Below are 18,570 nucleotides of genomic sequence, written 5' to 3'. Positions count from 1 at the left end.
GAGCTTCCCTGTTCAGCAGTAGGGGTGAGTAGGACCATGAATAGTGCACAGAAAAACACAGATCATGGTGAGAACACTGAGGGTGAGTTCCTAATGGGCTGATCTGGGAGGAAAATTAATTCAATATGAACCACTGGACAGACTTTTCAGCTCCTGATCCATGCTTAGGTTTGCTGGTGAGTTGTGAGTGGGAGCTTTCTCCAGGCAGTTCAACACAGAAGTGCAGGTGTACTAATGCTGGGCATTGCAGTGCTGAACTCAGAGCATCTTACTCCTAAAATGGAATTTGTGAGACTTAGATGCTTAAAATGTCATTCCTAATAGTGTAGTACCACAGTAGACTGAGGAGAAAAATGGGAAAATTAAGGAAATAGCTAATTCAAAGGGCTGATTTGTACTCTTTTAAACTCAAGGTTTCTAAAATATCTGACTCTGCACTGCAGGATAATCTGTATTTAATTAACGTTCCCAGGCTGGAGTCATAGCCTGGAACATTCTGACACTTCCATTTGCAGATGGAGCTGCAGTTGCTCTTTTCTTTTTTGAACAAGAGGAGAAGACATTAGTCTGTGTGTACTGAGTAGAAGTTATTTCTAGAGATGTGTGTTGAGGTCAGTGGTCCCCTTTGCAGAGAGAAGTGGAGTATCTGCTGGGAGAATATTGATCAGGCGTGGGCTTTGGAGCAGTGCCAGCTGCCCATCCTGCCAACATGGAGTTCTGCTTTTGTGTGCAGCCAGAGCTTCCTTGCTGTTGATATTTTTACTAATGGAAATCTGTTGGAGGGCTTTGATCATCTTTCCCATCTCCTGCACCTAAGCATCACAGCTGAAGTCACTATTTCAACATATTGCTTCTTTTTGTGGATCTGGCTTCATCCCCTTTATCTCATGTTTGCTGTGATTCCAGTCATTTTCCTCGTGTTCATTGTGATGTGATACTGGCTCCTAAATGCCACCTTCCTGTGACAATTACATTGCTCTAATTGTGTGCTCTGTGCAGCAGCAAGTGACACAATGCTGTGGCTTTTCAAATAGAGGTGGGTACTGTTTGCAGCAAAATTTCAAGGCAAAATTAAGAAGAAAATTTACAGTACAAAATAAGCACAGGTCAACTTCATACCGTAAGCTCTTCGCAGTTGCAACTCTCCCTGCATATTTTTTAAGTACCTGGTGCCTTGATGCCTCAAGTGTTTGTTGTTCGAGTTTTTTGAGTTGCTCTGCAGTGTGTGATGGTCTGGGTTTGCCTGAGATGTAATTTAGTTCTGAAACTTGTGTAAGTGGTAGAGAAGCAGGTGCAGTAAGGTCTCAGATACACAACTTAGCTGGTGATTATCACTGTGCTAAGTAGTTTGTACTGTCTGCTGCAGCACAAACAGCAGGTATTCATTTTGGTGATGAAGCTTACTGAGTTTAAACAATTTCAAAACAAAAAGGCATTCTAGCAGCTCTCAGCTATAGAACATCTGCGTGCCCAACATTTGACTTGTAGTTATATCCTTCTATTACACATTCTGCTTATATGTTACTGCTTAACTATTTCCAACTGCACGCTCCAGGGCTAGGGAAGCTCTGCTACTGAGAGAAAGCAAAAGGGAGCATGGAAAGGACCTGGATTAGGCATTTATGCTGGGGCTGTGCCGGTCCTGGCATTGACTGGCTGAAGATGCAGAAGGCAAAACATTTCAAGTTTTATTTCATTCTGTTCAGAAAATACAGCAAATGCCTGTTATTTCCTCTCCTGATACACCACATCCATTAGCTCACTAGTATGTAATCAGAAAATTGGATGAATTCTCTGTTTTCATAACTAATGGTAGGGTTTCAGTCCTAAGAGTCTTTGTGGCTAATGCAGCAGTCACAGGTTGTATCTGGTCAGTCATTGCCCCCTGGCCTTTAACTTGATTCCCGCCTGGCTTGATAAGATAAAAATATGTTCTTGGGAACTTGAGATTCAGTTAATTTTTTTAAATATCCAAATGTCTGGAGACTAAAGAAATAAACAAAAAAATGTTTTCAGGGCTGTAATATGGAGAATTGCTGGTTTTTAGTTGTGCTGGCAGAGTTGAGGACATTGCAGAAGATGAAATCTTCCAGAAGGAAAGGTTCAACTGCACTCTGAAAAAGATCTCTTTCTCCCTCTTCACTTGTCTTTAAAATGTCTATTTGTATTAAAGCAAAAAACAAAAAAAAACCCCAAACCAAAAAAACAACCACAAACAAACAAAAAACCACACATCCCTCCTCTCCCCCAGACAAAGAAAATAAACAAATCAAGGTATGCCATGATTTCATTCAGTGAAGCTGAGGATATTGTTTTTGGGAAAAGTGAAGATCTGGGCTGGTTTGCTGCTGGTTTAACCTGTCAGCTGTCAGTGTCTATAATTCTTGGAGGGAAAAAAAAATGTGAGGGTTTTTGTTGCAAAAGTTGATCCACTGGCTTTTGGATGGAAATGATGTCCCTGGAGCCAGTGACCCTTTTTACACTCTGCTGGTCTTGTTTGCTGTCTGCCATATCCAATACTTCCTGGGCTAGACAGGTCATTGCAATGGTTCTGAATTCCTTTCTATTCACTGTCTAAATTCCAATTGCTTTTTTTTCTTTCTTTCTTCATTTCTTTTCCTTCTTCCTGCCTGTCTTGTTTCTATATGTTGGTGCTGTGCATCTGATCTGGCAGGAAATGTGCAGTCTTCCCTGTTTTTAGATACTAGCAGGAAAGGGAAAGATGGCTCAATTCTGGCAGTTCAAGCTGCTGGGAGACTCTGCAGGAGCTTGATTTATCCCCCTTTGTCCCACAGTGAAGTTGAAGTGGTTGTTGCCTTTGGTATTTCTGAGGTTCTGGGTGTGAATTCCTGCTTCAGGCATCCCCGCACAGTCCTCATCCATGAGCACTCTCACATCCTTGCCAAGCTCCACAGGTGCTTGTTTTTGTTCATGCTGAAGACCTGGTTACCATATGATGACTGTTTGTAGGATTCAACAAGGTTTTTTGGAAAGGCTAAAGCTGAAAAAATACCTGCTCCTTCATGGATCTCTGTGGGCTGCAGGGGAATCTTGGCCCTGGCACCTGGGGCAGTTCCTGCTCCTCCTGCTTCACTGACCCTGCTGCCTGCAAGGCTGTTCCTCTCCTATTCTCACTCCTCTCTCCAGCTGCTGTTTTGCAGTTTTTGTGCACTTCTTAACTCTGCTATCCCAGAGGTGATGCCACTGTCCCTGAAGGGCTCAGGCTCCATTTCAGAGCTGGTGACTCCATCAGACATAGGGAAGCTCCTGGCAGCTCCTCACAGAAGCCACCTTTTATCCCCTGCTATCAGAACCTGGCCTGACAAACTCATCCAAAAGCCAACCTAGCCTGTAAGCAGGTTTGTTTTACCATCAGCACACTCTAGCCCTGATTTAGCAGTGGACTCCCATTAGAAAGTGTCACTGAAATACAGACAGTTAAAGGCTAACATGGTGTGTTGTTCTTTTTCTCCTTTTCCCACTAAAGTTCCTTTAAAAACCTTTTTTGAAGCCTGTCATTGATGATATGACAAAAGACTCACCAAATGAATTGATGTTAACTGTTGGCTTGTTATTTAGGCAAAATACTATTGACAGAAAGACAAATTTTTCTCGGGTAAAAATATTCCATATTGACATCTGTTAGCTCATATCCAGGGAATAATTTATATCAAACCCACACAAGACTTTGGGTTTTTTTTCTTAAGCAATTATCTAGTCCAAATTCAGATTATTGTCTTAATTATGTGGAATAGACAATCATTCCTGTCACCTTGCTTTGCCTGTTCATGTTCAGATTTATCTCTGTGCCCACCACATAATTGGCACTGATCTGTTTCACTGTTTTGTGTCAAGCAGAGGTTTTGGGGCTTTTGTTTTCCAGGCACCTGAGAGAGTGACCAGAATTCTGAAAGAGGATATCATTAAACCATAACTTTGCAATTCACTTCTTTTCCAGCTGTGTTTGGTGTGAAAATAATGCAGTTTATACTTCCTTATTATACAAGACATTTTTATCGCCAGCTTATCCTTTTGGCTTCAGGGATTTTTAATATTAGCTTTCTTAACATTTGCAGTCTGTTATGTGGCAACAGAAGGGATAACATTGTACTAAGAGAAAAAATTTGGGATAATATTTTCTTAGATTTCAGAAATAAAAATAAAGTTGCCATGTATAATGCATTTGGTCTTTATTTTGGGTAATTAATTTAAAATTGAGTGAACTAGTTCAGTTCAGACCATTCAAAACATCTCAAATCATTCAGGCAAGATTGGGGTGGAGTAACTATATTTGTGTGGCTCTGGACTGTTTGCTCTCACTCTGCAGCTTTGAACAATGACCTGCTCAAGGGGGAGAGCTTTAAAAATACAAGAATTCCAAATGCCACGTTTCTGTGATAGGGAACTTCCTCATGGTTAGAGCACAGGCTGGCTGTGGACAGTTCACTGCATTTAACTGATTGTCAGCAGTGGATTTCTCAGTGTTACAATAATGCAAACCCATAAATCAGTAGGAACAGATAACCTTCCCTATCACACATGCAGCCTATGTCAGTGTGCAGATAATTTTGGAGAAAAAAGGGAAATGTAAATAAGATTCAGTTGCAGACATAAAATAGAGTGTTAAATTGTCAGATTTGGTGTCATTTCAGATAATGTAGAGGAGCCCTGTCCTTACAGACTCATTAGGAATCCTTTTGCTTTCTCATTCACGTATCATGCACCCTTTACACACTTCATTGGCCAGCTCCTCTTTACACAGCATGGAAATTCTTCACACATTGTGTAAAGAAGAGGGTGAAGCATCATACTCTGGTTTGAGTACTCCAAGCACTGTAGCTGAGGAGGCGCTCCAGTGCACAACACCTGTGTGCTGCACTGCACTGCACTGCACTGCTGCACAGGTGCTAACTGCCAGTGCAGTGCTTGCACTCTGCATGGCCCTCACTGCTCCAGCTGGGTGTCTCAAAATGGTCACACTGAACTGAGTAAACATTTTCAAAAGTCGAGGCTCTGACTGCTGGGTTTACCCCTTGTTGTGAACTGTGGGTTATGATACTCATCTGCCATCTGCAAGCAGTGATCAAAACTTCAATGGTTTGTTAAAGAAGTTAAGTGCTATGAAAATCATAAAAGGTATCACTGTTCCTCACTGCTTATTACAGAGCCCTCTCCTCCTGGCAGTTTAGTGCTCAGCACTGGTTTTGTAGAAGTGCAAGATTAAATTTTTAAAAAGAGAATCAGAGTAAATAAACCTGTTGTAATTTTTGCTACTAATTTTGACATTCCTGTAGGATGTTGTCTAATCAGTCATTGAAAAATTCCACATAGTTTTTGGAATCTGGATCTTGCTACATAATCTTAATATTATCTCCTATTAGCACAACACAGGGGCCTTTTTGTCTTGAGAGGGAGGAAACGGGTAGCTAGAGACCAACTTTTCCTCTGATTTCAAATATTCAGATGATTCAAGGGTTGAAAGAGGAATCAGACACAGAAAGGTGAAGGAGCCTTCAGTTAACCTGAGCAATCTGCCTGGTGTTGCAGGTCAGTGACTGCCTCAGGCAGGAAATAAGGGTTAAGAGCAGCAAAGAAATGTGGCTGTATAGGGTAGCTGTTCTGAAAACACTGCAGCCAAAAAAGGTAGTTGAGTCCTACAGCAGTTTATTTTAGGAATTTATACACTATCCAGCACCACAAGGTTTTAAAGACTAGCTAAACGAGCAGTTATCCAGGAAATTTCAGGGAGAGTGGATCCTGCCTTGGAGCAGTGAATGGTCTGGAGCTTCCTTTCTGTGTTTCAGAGAGGAAACATAAACATAAAGCTGTGATTGGTAATTTTGCAAGAGCAATAATGTCTTGACTCTGGAAGTTTAAGATTATTCTCATAAAGTGACAGTTTGTGGAGGTAGAAAATAGGGCACAGAAATATCTTGAACAGCTGGGTAAAGTTCACAAATGCATATTGGGGTTTTTGTTTCAGAACTTGATAAAGTATTTTATCTTTAGAAAATGGAGCAGGTCATGGTTCTTTTAAAGGTACCATAGGTTTTGAGTTTATAGGAGTAATTTAGGAATTTCCCCGCAGTTTTAATTAGCTCTGCATTGGTGAGAAAATACAAACTAATAGAACTATAGAAAGGATTCTTTTCTAATGTGCCTTTGCAGTTTTGCAGAATTAATATGAAATGACTATTCATCTTTTAAAACACTTAAAATATTGAAAAGTCATTCTTTCATTTCACTGAGGCACTTTTACAGACTGATAGCATATTGACAATATTTATGAAAATGAGAGGACAATTATGCATTTAAAATGCATAATTGAATTGTCTTGATTTATAACCAAAAGTAAAATATTTTTCAAGAACATGTGTAGTATTGAGTCCTAAGTAATTGATATGTAAATATACTTTAACATGAATCTGTCATTATTTATGGGCACTGACAAGTTGAATGTCTTTTGGCATTTTATAGCAGGCTATAATGAATCCTAAAAACTGGATATGAAAATAAAATTCCTAAGCAAGAGGAAGACATGCAGTGATTTTGTAATTGCTTCCTTTGTGGCAGGAATGTTTTCATAGATGGTAAATGCTGGCAAATTAGTGGAAGAACCACAACACAAACTGAGCTGGTAGTTTGGATGGAACTTGAAGTGTTCGTGTGCTAGTTATCCTCTCTGTAGTGCTGTCCCTTCTAAAGCAGGGAAAGAAGAGCAGGCATTTCCATTTTTCTTGGAGCAGGAATGGCATTGCCCTCCTGAGACAGCTGCTCTGTGGGCAAGGCTTGTTGCATTTTCCTGCTTGTTTGGAGGTGTGCTGGATTAGTGATCAAAGTGAGAGAGGATTTTGTTATTGGCTTTGGTTTTAGGGCCGGGGGTTGGAGAGCGTGGAATTTTCTGAGGTCTCCACTGGTGAGCTGGGATGGCTGAGCCTGTGGTGGGAAGTGTTTGGGAAGGACATGGGAATGGTTATGGGACCTGTTTCTTGTAGTGTCATAGCCTGATGTCGCCAGCTCACTCCAAAGCAGGGCCTCAGATGGGAGGTGATGCATCCTGGCAGGAAATCTGCATCCTGAGCTCCTTCCCAGCATCTCTGACTGCCAAGGGCCTGATGGCATGTCCAGGCTGTGCAATAGAACCTGCACGTCTTGGGATTGCCCAGAAAAAGGAAATGCCATGTAAAATACATCAGAAAAGCCTTTAATCCTTCACTGGGATTTCCAAATTGATTAAATTTTGAAAATGTATACGACTCATTTCACAATTAGCAAGGGTAAAAAGGGAAGTTATTTTGGGAAAGTCAATTTGGTAATTCATCTTGGTGAGATGAGTAATTTATTATGAATCTACTTTTAGATCATCCATCTAGCACACATACAGGAGAATGAAAGACAAATAATCTGATAATACAGGTAGGAAATTGTATATTAAAAGAAAAGTTGTAGGTGTCCTTACTTAAACTCTTCTGTAGAGAAAAATCACATTTTAATTCTCATTATTTTTAAGTGGGTGTTATGGCAGTCTAGGAATGTGTTTGTTCTTTCAATCAAAATGAAGAAATTTAATCACCTTGCCTCCATCTGTTCCTGACAAACTGGCCCAGATGATGAAATGTGTATCTCAGGTAGGTGCTTTCAGCCATTTGTGCTGGGTTAGGCACACTCTTGTGAGGGTGAAATGAATAACAACTGGTTTTACTTATCATTGCAGAAGCACCCTGGATGGATGGAGCACAGGTAGATAGGACTTCATATTTTTGTTATTGATAAAACTCAATTTGGGGAAAAAATGGTAAACCATGACAAAATTAGCAAGCATTTTTTCATCATAAAATTATCTTTTAATGACAGAAGGGCCTGACATTGCTAAGATTTTTAGAGTAAAGATACTTTTCTTTTTTTGAAGGGTATCATAGGGTGATAGAAAAGTTTCAGAAAAGACAAAAATTGTTTGAAATACAGCTTAATTAAAGAGGACTAAAGCTATTCCTCTTGACTCTATTTTGCTTCAGGTAGGATTGAATTATTTCACAGTTTCACAGTCATGCTCAAATTCAACAAGAATTCAAACCTGTTTCAAGTTTTAATATTTTATCATCTATTATTCTGAGTGGATTGATAAAGCTGAAATAAATGAGTCTATTCACTTTTAAAGCTTATCATGTGCTTAAGTAGTTGGCAAATCAAGTCCATGTCTACCACAAATGAGTAGCTTTTAGTCTTTTTGCTTCAGGTTTAGTTTCACCTTCTAATAAAAACCTACCCTCTCATAGGAGGATAAACTTCGTCCTGTTTCTCAAAAGATGTTGCATTTTTTGTACCTGTCTCACTCAGCAATCTCTAAAGTCAGGTGTTCTCTTTAGAGTGGTGTGAAAAGTGAACAGTTTATTTCTTTTGGTGCTCTTCCTTCTGATAGCAATCTGCAGGAAGCAGAAGTTCTTCCATTTCCATCTGCCAGTGGCCAGTTTTTTCATGTTTGCAGTCTGGGGTGTGTGTAGGTGATGCCTTGTGAAGGCTGACCTAGAACAGAGGCTAGACAGAGTTAAAGAATAAAGTAGGGATTTCTTTTTCAGCAGAAAAGTACTAAATATTTTAAAGATTTTTTTCCCCCAAGCAATTAGAGCTGATTAGGAATAAAGTAGCCTTACTTGTTTTCAAATAGTCATATAATTTCTTCTTTCTGGCTGGGATAGAGCAGGTATTGTACCACTGCAGCTATTCCAAATGAATTTAGAAGACATTTGACTGCTTTTACAAAACCATTTTCACCTTGAATCTTCTGCTATGGCTGTTGTATCCTTTTTCATTTGCATACATTATTGTACTCATCAAATAAGTAGAGGGAAAAGAGAACTTCCTTTTGATTTTTTACATGCAGCTTGCTATGGTGAAGGTGAGTAAATCTCCAGATCTCTACTCGACTGCTGCTCTGACACAACTTGTGTGCACATTTCCACAGCCTATTTTGTATGCAGTGCTGGCTGTTGCTCTACTTTAGAAACCATTTCTAATTATTTAAGGGTAAGCCTGAGTAACCAAAGAGCTGCAGAGCACCAGATGTTCATTCCCTGGGAACGTGGGGAGAAGGAGCCTCCCTTGCTGCAAAAAATCTGCTCAGGGCAGAGGAGCTGGGGCTGCTGTGGCTCCCACCATCCTCTGCCATCCTCCCCCAAATAACTCTGCAGTGCCTCAGTGCAAGAAACAATCCTGCTATCAGTGCCAGAAAATTGGATTTCTGGGTGGCTGACAGGTGAGCTGACCATGGAAGTCAGTATTCACTTCACCAGAAAAGGGAATGAAATCTGCACCTTCAGGCAGAGCCCTGCTGAGAAGGTTCTTCACAAAAGTGTGCATAAAACTCTGTCCTGTGGCAGTGATGCCAAGCCTGTGGTTAAAGCAAGAACCTTTGTATAAACTGTGGATGGCACTTCTGAATGGTGGATTTGGAATTAATAGCGATAACACGGGAAAAGAGGAAAAACATCTCATTAAGAAAATAGATGATATACATGCTTATGTGGTGCAAGTTTTAATCTAGATAAGATTAAAACTTGAAAATGCTAAGGATTTCTTTTTTCTTAACTAAATCTTGATTAAGTCAACCTCCCAGAGTACTGTTATGGGCCTGTAACAGGCAAAAAAAAGAAGAATTAGTTATTGGATAGAAATGAATGAATGTGCAGAGTCAATATTTTGTAGGAGGTGTTGAAAGTTGAATGCGTGATGCCCAGCAAATCATTTGATTTAAAGGTTTGGGACTGCAATGCTCGACTTCTCATTGAAGAACTATAAAGGAGCAAATTACTATTTACTGAAAAGTCACAGAAACCTTATCAGAATTGTGTAGTTCCTGCTGCTCCCTGGAGGTTTTCCTCTTCAACCATTGATTGAGTATGTGCTCTCTGAATTGTGAAGGATTTGCCTTTAATCAAAACTTCCATGGGGCTCTGCACAGTTGTTCTGGGAATTTTGCGTGTATTACTTTGAGGGAATCTCAAATACATTTTTGTTTTCACTTAGTCATACAAACTGTGGAAGTAATTGAACTGGAAATATATAAACAATTCGAGCAAGGATGGTGTCTACATATCAGCAGCATTCCTTTAACTCTCTTAATAATGCTGAACATCTGTTGAACTTCCCTAAGAAAAGCAGATGGGTTCAGCCTTGCCCCTGACCAGTGGAAGAGCTTCCACCTTACTGACCACGGCAGTGTGAGGCTTTTCATCAAAGAGCTTCCTTCTGCCACTTGCTCAGCTCTGTCATTCCCTTCTCCCAAGATCTATTGGAATTTTTTTTCAAATCCAAGGAAATAAAAAAGAAATTTTTGTGTGAATATGTTTTCAAATTTAATGTCCTCAAAAAAAAGATTAAATCTAAAGAGAAATTTTCTGCAGCTCACTTTTATTAGGGATAAAATGTGCTACCCTCCTCTACCCTTTGTTTGACACCTGATTTGGTATTTCATTTATTTTTCTGTCTTTCTGAGTTCAGTGTATTTTACCACACAGCACTTCAGAGCACTCACCATAAAAAGCCGGCTACCAAACTTCCATTATTCATAATTTACCATTTCAAACCAAAGGAGAAAATCTGGCACAAGTTGGATTTCAGTAGAAACTATTATTAGCATTTTGCTGGTATTGGTGCTGCAGTTCTGTACGGTGAGAGAGCTTCCCTTTGTGTGAAGTTGAACAACACCAACACAAGATTGTCCCAGCAAGCCAAGAGCAGCTCCACTATTGAATTCTCAGGTGCAGCATCTTGGCATATAAATCAAACCCTGTGTAATTCTAGTGCCAAATTCTTGGTCCAAATCTCAGCCCTGGTGTTGAATTTAATTACACGGTGGATAAAGAGCATGAAGTACTTTCGAGTGATTTAGGAAAATGTGGTCATGACTACTAAATAGCTTTTACTATTCCCTGAACTTGGTACAGGGATAATTGTTGATCACTCACCAAGTCCCTCATTTTGTCGCTTCTTCTTCAGTCAGAAGTGCTGTAAGGCCCCAGAGTCACAATCCCACCCTCAGCAGAGGAAGATGATGTTTATCAGAAATCAGGGGAACTTGGAATCAAGCTAAAAGTGCTTCAGAGGTGGGGCTCTTTTCCCTCTCTTAAGAGAAGGAAAATTTCAGTGAAAATGATTGTGCTGTCTCAGTTCCTTCTCTGTTTTTGATGTACTTTCTTCAGCTGACTTGGTCCACAATAAAATGCCACAAATGAATTATTGTAATATAAAAGAAAATATTGTTTTGGTCAGCTCTTCCTTCTCTGGAGGTGCATTTTTTATGTTAATGCAAATTTTTGGTTACTTTGGGGAATTGTATTTGCAGAAAGTGGGGATTTGTTTTGGAAGTCAAATATTCAACTCCATTTTCACACTGGGAAGGAGGGGTTGGTTGGGTTGTTTTTCGTGGTTTTTCTTAAAGCATTTGTCAGGCCAGAACAGCTCTAGAGGCTTTAAGTAAAGTGCTGATTGCCCTGTCAATCAGGGCGCTGAGGAACTGGGAACTTCACAGATTGATGCTTGACAGAATAATTAGAAAACTGTCACTTGAAGTAACCGCTCTGGTGTTCCCTAAAGAAATGTGCTGGTGCCAAATGTGTGCTGTCCAGAGCTAGAGGTTAAATGTTCAGTAAGACAAAACATAGCATGTCACCAGAGAAAATTACTTCCAACATGCTGAGGAAGTGATGCTCCTCAAGTCCCTAAACAGGGACTACACAGTTTATTGAGCTTACCTGCTTTGATCTTGCTCATGTATTCAAGAGCTTTTCAGCCCTCAACGAGGGGGTTTAACTTGGTAACCCACTGAGGCATTATCAAACATTTTAGATAGCAGAGGGTCTGGAAGGGTTGGAGGCAAAAGCACTTAAAGTTGTAGCAGTATTTTCTACTTCTGGAAAGGTTTTAAGGCAATTTTCTAAGTATTTTTGAGTACTTCTCACTTAAAATAAATGCAGGCAGGTAATATCAAATTTCTTTCTTAATCTCTAGCTCTTAAGGAAACTTGGATTTTTTTTTTTCTGATTTGGGTTAGTTTGGAGACTGCTCAGAGGAGCACAGGTCAGGGGCTGTGACATTTGTGTGCTTTGCTTCTCACTTGTGTTAGTGCTGCATGGTCTGTGTGAGGGCTGGGATGTCAAGGCTTCCAGGAATCAGCTGTGGAATTTCAGGCTGGAAAGATCCAAGGAAGGTCTGTCCCAGGAAGAGTTTCTGTGGTAGAAAGCTGTTCTCCAGAATGAACAAAGTAAATTTGTCTTTTGCAACAACACTTGCATAGCCATTGAGTTGAGGTTTGTCTAATTTGCAGCTTGAAGTTTATTTTGAAGTTTAAGGGACTTTTTCAGTGTAAGTATTTTATCTAAATTGCTTGTGGAGTCTCCAGGTAGTAAATACAAAGGATAATTCAAGATTTTAATTGAAAGCTGGCACTTTCCTATTAAGATGGAGTTTTATAGGAAGATTTGATTTATTTTGTCACTCCAATGCTTAAGATCACTTCATACATGAGAGTGGTTTCCTGATTGCTGTTATCTGTAGGGCTGAATCTTGAATTGTGTAATTCCCCTGACAAGGAAAAGCTGCTTCAATAAGTTAGAATGAGCGAGCTGTAGATGCTCAGGTTGCATTTCTCAACACTCACACTGGAGCTGCTGAGACTGTGTTTGCAATGGATCTGTCAATCAGAAGTGGAAGTATCTTTCCCTTTGAACATTACAGATATTGAAGGTCAGTGCTTCTATGGATTTAACTGAGAATAATTTTGAAATTCCAATTTTCAGAGTTGGAGATGAAATTTCAAAACTGCCATAGGGAGAGAAAAAGTTTTATTTCCACGAGCAGTCAAGGTCTGATTCTCTCTTCAGTGAAATATTTCTATTATTTATAAATCTCCTGGTACTGGAGTGTTAGTGCTGGTTTGCATTAATCTACTAAAATCATATTAGATCCTTAATACCTATTTAGTTCTTTTCTGTGCAGTGTGAATTGAACTGGGTTTTTTCCCTGGGTAATGCACCCGTGCAGTTATGCACATGCACAGAGCCTGCAGCAGTGTTCACTGTGTGCACACTAAAGCCAAGTGACCAAGGCCAGGTTGGATGGGTCTTGGAGCGACCTGGGATAGTGGAAGGTGCCTCTGCCCACGTCAGAAGATGGAATGAGATGAGTTTTAAGGTTTCTTCCAGCCCATTCTGTGATTCATTCTAACACAACATAGTTCCTATGGTCACAACAGCTCTGTAGCAGTACTTCTTGAAAAATCATTCTAGGAAGACACGAGGACCCTTCTCAGCTTTCAAGAAAAACTGGAGTGGTTTCATTCAGCTTAGAAAAACCATCAGAACAGGTGAGATGTAGATGACCTGTGTTTTGAGAATTAGGATCAAGGCAAAGAACTTGTTGAAGGCAGGATTCCTCTCTTGCATAAGGTGGGATGCTGAGACAGAATCCTTCCCTCGGGACTGTCTCTGAAAGGTCGGAATTCTGCTGGAGTTGGACATTTTTGAGTTACTGTTCTTCCTCAGCTGCTGGCTGCCTGCAGAGGGAAGGGAGGAGGTTTCTCCACTGTTGGGTGCAATGCACTGATTGAGCACTGACTGTCCACTGGGCAGTTGGTGCAGCCACAGATAGAACACACATTTCAGTACAGTTTAGGTTGTTTTTTTACCCAACCACCCTTCAGATTTCAAAATGGTGCATAAACTAACTTTTCACTGACACGATTTTCACCTGCTGCATCAGTGGCAAAATTGTTTCCACAGAAACTGATTTCCTCCAAAGACCAACATCAAAAAGCCAAAATCAAAAAAATGGCAGGAAATAGAATGTGATGGTGCAGATGCTCTATCTTTATGATTATTGTCACTCATGGGGGGAAAAATCCACGTAGGACATTCCTATCTCTGGCACCCGTTAGAGATGTTGTCACTTCAAGCTCACAGCAGTGAAACCTTTAGAGGCTCCCACACCATCTATTAATTTTTATTCCCTTTTTTTCCCCTATCACACATACCAGTTTTCCATGCATGCTTCATACACATTTTTATCATAACAGTTTCAAGCAAACTTCCCTTATCTTGCTGCTAGTCCAGAGTTTTTAAAGCTCTAGTGTACGTTTTCTATCCTGAGCTACAATGAAAGTGTTCTCTCTTTATTTTCCTTTTTGATATTTTTAAAAGGATTTCTTAAATTTTGATTGCAATTTGTAAATATGTGAAAAGGGAAAACTTTTATTTCCTGTCTTTTGAAATCATTCTTGTGTAGATTTTGATAAATTGGACCTGGCATAAATGCCTTCATTTTTTTCCTCTGTCAAACTTCTATGTCTGAATAAATCAAAGAAAATATCAAAAATAATGGAGGAAGGAGGTGAAAGGGTTATAGGGAAGTGGTAAAAAAATTATACTCCCTGGGAAGAGGGACATGCTGAGCATTTTGAAGTGTATAAAAGGTGTAAACATTAAGGAGGAACTATAATTATTTAATCTTAGTAGAAATGGAACTAATCATTTTTAAAAACAAAGAGAAATGAAGATCATCCAAAAAAAGAAAAAAATCCTATCAGCAGGAGCTATAGTGTGAGACTTTGATCCTGAAATTAGCTCGGTGTGTGCCCTTCCTGATGAGGCAAGGAGTCTGCTGAGTGGGTTCTTCCCTGACTCAGTCTGCATTTCTGTTTGCAGAGTCCTGCCAAAAGTCACTTCCTATTTGAAATAAAGTACAAACCATCTCTCTGGAAAGCTTTAAAAGTAAGTAGGCTGAAAAAGGAAAGATATTTCATGGTCTGTCAAGTGAGTAACTGGAACTCCTTGCAGGTATTTTTTGGAGTTGAATTAGTGATGTGGTGGCATGCACAGAAGATGGCAGGTGGTAAATGCTGTTTCCATGGGCTGTGGTATAACTCCAGATGTGCATCTGGAAACAGAATCTGGCTTCAAATGCGTTCTCTCAGTATGCCCAAACTTCTGCAGGAGTTACTTGTATGGTTCCTCCCTCTTCTTCTGAGTCTTCATCCTTTCCCATGTGGGGATTTGTGTTCCTAACATCTTTCCATTCCTCACTTATGGGTTGTCCTTTCAGCCCCTGTGCCCTGGGGCAGTGGCCCTTCTGAAGACGGAGCCAAATCCACCTCCCTGCTAGGAAATAGCAGCCAAGTACATCTCTGTTCAACCCCTGGCTGGTGGAGGAAGCAGAGACTCTGAAAACTTGAGTAAGGAAATGGGAATGGTGTCATTTAGTGCCAGTATCAGGGGTTCAATCCATTCACTTGAGTTGGACTCGATGATCCATGTGGGTCCCTTACAACTCAGAATATTCTGGGAAGATGTGTCTGGGTGAAGTTTTGTCAGGTTTAGATTGCGGTTTTTATGTTGTTTTGTCTTAAAAGATTGTTAAAAACTCCCCAGCTCTTCTTGAAATTTATTCAATACTTGAGGGAAAGGTCATTGTCAAAGCATCAGTGTCCAAGGCTGACCCCAAGATTGGGATCCCAAAGAAGCTTGGAGGAGATCAGAGCTTGTCAGTCTCTGGGACAGAGCCATGACACAGGCTTGCCCACTGTTTTGCTTTGATTTGTGTTGGATATTACCTTTTTTAGAGTTAATCTTTTCAAGTTAATTTCTTTGTAGCTTTTATAGCAGAAAGGAAGTGATACATTTCTGTCTATGCCTATTAATTTTCTATCTTTATTTCCTGGTCAACACACACCACATTTCTGCCTTATCTTAAAAGCGAGGTTTTGCTGGTACTGGAGTAAATATTCTAATTGAATCCCTCCAGTTGGCACTCTAATAGCTTGTCAATTTGCTCACATTTGACAGCCAGCCCTGCTGCCTTCACAACTAATGCTCATTGAGTGCCAATATAAATGAGCATGATAATAGTCTGATATTATGTCTAGTCTTTTTCTAAATTTAGTGTCAACATTTTTCTGACTGTTGTGTTGTGGTGTTTTTCTCAAAGAAAATGATTGAGGAATAATGAAATCTTGCTGTGTTTGTCATATGACACTGAATCCTACAAAGAATTTTTCATTTTCTTGTGAACATCAGAGTTGTGAACACTTTGTAAAACACATCTTATTAGCTAGAGCATTACAATAAGGAAAGAATGTCAAACTTGGTGTCCATTTAAAAGAATAAGAGAAGGGGTGAAGAAAGGCTACCCTTTAGATGATTGATGGGCTGCCTAGACCAAATGTGTCTACATTAGATGCTTTTGTATAATTGACTCTGAATGGATATAGATTCTGTGATTGATGTTATCACTACTTAAAGAAAGACTTGATTTTTTTGCCATTTTTGATGGCTTATTCTGTTGGCATCCAGGAACAATAAAGCAAATCATTCGTTCTGACATTTTAAAAGACTAATAAATGGTGTGGAGGAAAGGTGATGAGTTGTGATGGTTGTGAGGGTGCCCAGAGCAGCTGTGGCTGTCCCTGGATCCCTGACAGTGTCCAAGGCCAGGCTGGACAGGGCTCGGAGCACCCTGGGATACTGGAAGGTGTCCCTGCCATGGCTGGAGGTGGCACTAGTTGAGCTTTCAAGCTCCTCCAACCCAAAGCATTCTGTGATTCAGTGATTTTTACATGCTGTACCACTTCAGTGTACAAAATTATGTACAGGGGAATGCTGAGTTTAACAGGCTCTTGGGAGAGTTTTGTTTTGATTGGATATGTTGAAATATGGAATAGAAATCTGGGCTGAAATTGAGGTCTCTCCATCCTCATCCTACAGTAGAACTCTTCCTTTCCTTATGCAGTTTAACCCAAACAGGTAAAGAATGGAAGGAGAAAGTTCTCTGGAGGTGACAATACTCTCCCAAGTTACCCAACAGCCAGAGGCAGAGTAAAAGTGGAGGTTTTTTTGTGTTAGAAACCAGATTGTGTGACCTGAGTTGTGCAATGCCACATCCTTCACTGTGGTCTCCTGCTGGGCTGAGCTGAGGAAGAACACTTGTTTATAGAGGTGTCAAAGACATGCTGGCTGAAGAAGGTTTGGTACCCATATTTTGACAGGAAAGGAGATGTTATTTATTAGTGCTCAAAGCAAATAGGTGCAAATAAACACAAATAAATGCTATTCTTTGGTAAAGTTGAGGAGAATCCCTGTAAAATGAAGTCACTTCCATCTCATCTGTCTGCTTTGTTGAAACAGAGGTGTGTGAAGAGAAAAAGGTTACTTTTGGAGATTTAATGCCCTGAAAATTTACAGGCTTGATGCTTAAGCAGTAATAAGTGAAGCATTAAGGCATTTCTTGTGGATTAATGACTGGCTGGGAGGAGTTGATGATTTGAAGAATAGCTGAGGACCATTAACCTCCACTGGTCATTAATCTTCAAAGGCTGCCTTGAGGTCATTACTGCTATGGAAAGTAAATATTTGAGGAGGGGGAGAGAGGAAGGATAATACAAACTTCTAAAATATATGGTTTGAATGGTTTAGTAGCTCTCCATCTATCATGTGTCATTGTAGATGAACAGTCACTATTATCAGTCTACAGGATTGATAACAATTTTGAATTTTCACTGCTGAGGTTGCTTTTATTTTATTCACTAATTCAACTGTAAAATTCATAACGTCAGGATAAATACAGTTGTAGAAATGTGGCTGTAGGGTGTGTACAGCTGCGTGGTCAGAGAACTGGCCATGTGATGGAGCTTCTAACATTGTTTTCAGGTTTAAAGGAGGTGTTGTGGCTTCCATTAAAACCCTTTGTTCTGCAGCCCCTTCCCCTGTTCAGGCACATGGTAGGTGCATGCCTGTGTCTTGTTTCCCTGCCAAAGGACAGACCTTTCCTTGATTTAAGTGCTCAGCAGTGTTATTCTCGGCAGTTCTTCACAGAATAACTTGATGTAGCATTTCATTTGCTGCAAGGCAGCTTTGCTGTGTAGATGAAAAGGGCTCAAAGTGGCCTATGTGCCTCAAATACAAGTGAAAATCAAGCTGGCAGTCCTGCTGCTGTTCACAATTCCTTGCCTTCAGCTGCAGGACAGAGAGCAGTGACACCTGGAAGAATGGATGCACATTTGCAATCTAACCTGGAAATGGCTCTATCCAGCAACCTCCCAAGTGCACTGATTTGGTTGCTCTTTGTCCCAAATTCTGCACATGAGGAGTGTTTCTGCTATTAAAGGGGAAATTTCAGATGAAAATCAGCTCATCTTTATCTTTGTTAGAGTTACAAAACTGAGCAAATTCATGAGCAAAACATTTGGGCAGGGGGTTCTTCCTCTCTTTGCTCCATTCAGCACATCTTTCCATATATCCTTAATTTCTTTTCCAGGTTGAACTCCCCTGCTCTTATCTTGTGTCCTGCCATCAAAATGAGCTGTCAAGGGATTAGCTGATGGATATTTTGATGATCAGCTGCCCTGTTACTCTAGAATTAAAACAAATTCATGTCAGTAATATGCAAAAATGTTGTACATGGAGGTTATGCAACCCCAAATCTGTTATATGCTCCTTGAGACAGATTGGAAGATTAGGAAAGACTTTTAAGATCATCTAGTCTGACTTCCCACAAACATTTGACCAAAAATCACTGCCTTAAGGT

At 40.1% G+C, this 18,570-nt stretch overlaps 1 protein-coding gene across 4 annotated transcripts in view; it reads left to right on the top strand.

Moving 5' to 3' along the window:
* Nucleotides 1–18,570, top strand: part of SUCLG2 (succinate-CoA ligase GDP-forming subunit beta) — a 113,042-nt gene that overhangs the window by 67,019 nt on the left and 27,453 nt on the right. Inside the window, exon 10 of one of the 4 annotated variants that reach the window (XR_011003125.1) lies at nt 516–7,628. The exons of the other annotated variants lie outside the window; for them this stretch is intronic. The gene's annotated coding sequence lies outside the window, so the exon portion shown is untranslated. The remainder of the gene's footprint in view (nt 1–515; nt 7,629–18,570) is intronic. 4 annotated transcript variants of the gene reach the window in all.

This window comes from Anomalospiza imberbis, chromosome 11 (genome assembly GCF_031753505.1).
Source record: "Anomalospiza imberbis isolate Cuckoo-Finch-1a 21T00152 chromosome 11, ASM3175350v1, whole genome shotgun sequence".
In the NCBI taxonomy this organism is placed as follows: Eukaryota; Metazoa; Chordata; class Aves; order Passeriformes; family Viduidae; genus Anomalospiza; species Anomalospiza imberbis.
This window is presented reverse-complemented; position numbering and strand designations above follow the sequence as displayed.